Consider the following 1,076-nt stretch of genomic DNA (forward strand, 5'->3'; position numbering starts at 1 on the left):
AAGAAGACTTAAATTAAATATTTGAAGCCTTTGGATTTGAATTGTTATTGCCACTTACCTAGGAGAGAATAAACTTGGAGAGAAGACAAGACGTTTGCCCAAGTGGCTCACTGAGGAATGCCAATGTGGCACACAGGGGAGTGTGGAACTACATTGAGTGAGAAAGCCCATTGTCCCAGTTTGAGTACTTCCTAAAACTCTTCTCTTTCCTTAGCAAGAAAGGAACTGTGTAATTCCAGGGTGTACTCATTATGATTCTGTGTCTTTTGATAAGCTATTTTCTGTGGATTTTACACTACAGGGGCACCAGGACTAGAGGCATAAAGCTTTTGCTCAAAGGAACAATGTTATTTTGCTTTCATGAATAAAATTTGTAACAGTAAATTTTCAAACTCATTCTTGGATCTTGTGCTCCCTTAACTTTTATTCTCCATGTTTAAGGGCGTCTCAATATTTCCTTCTTTCTCTGCATGTTGTTGTGTGCTGTTGAGTTGGTTGCAACTCATGGCAACACTGTATAGGGTTTCCTAGGAGCATCTAGTGTGTTTGAACTTCCGACCTTGTGGTATGCAGTTCAGTGCTGATCCTACAGCACCATACCTAGGAATCCTAGGAGAGGAGAGAAAGGAAAACCCAGGAAGAGGGGAGAAGGACTATCTGTCTTTATAAATATGTGTCTTAAATTAATCTTCACCCTATCTCAGTTTATTAAGGGAATTTACTTGTTAACAAAATGCCTTATAACAAGATATGTTACTTAATTTGTGGAGTCCTGGTGTGGCACTCTGGGCTAATGTACTGGACTGCATGGTCGATTTGAACCTTAAGGTTGGCAGTTGAAACTCACCATAGGCTCCTACGAAACCCTGGGCCGGGTTGCCATGGGTTGGAACCTACTCAACAGTACTTGACAACAACGTTAGTTAATTTAGTGACTAGTCCAATATATCCTTAAATTACAAATAAATAGTTAATATGTAAGTTATGTATACTTCTATAAATCCTTCTTCCCACAAATCAGATAAAGAATATTTGAAAATGGCTGATAGCTTTAGATATGTTTTTTTTTTTTTTTT

Source organism: Chrysochloris asiatica, unplaced genomic scaffold (genome assembly GCF_000296735.1).
Source record: "Chrysochloris asiatica unplaced genomic scaffold, ChrAsi1.0 scaffold00012, whole genome shotgun sequence".
In the NCBI taxonomy this organism is placed as follows: Eukaryota; Metazoa; Chordata; class Mammalia; order Afrosoricida; family Chrysochloridae; genus Chrysochloris; species Chrysochloris asiatica.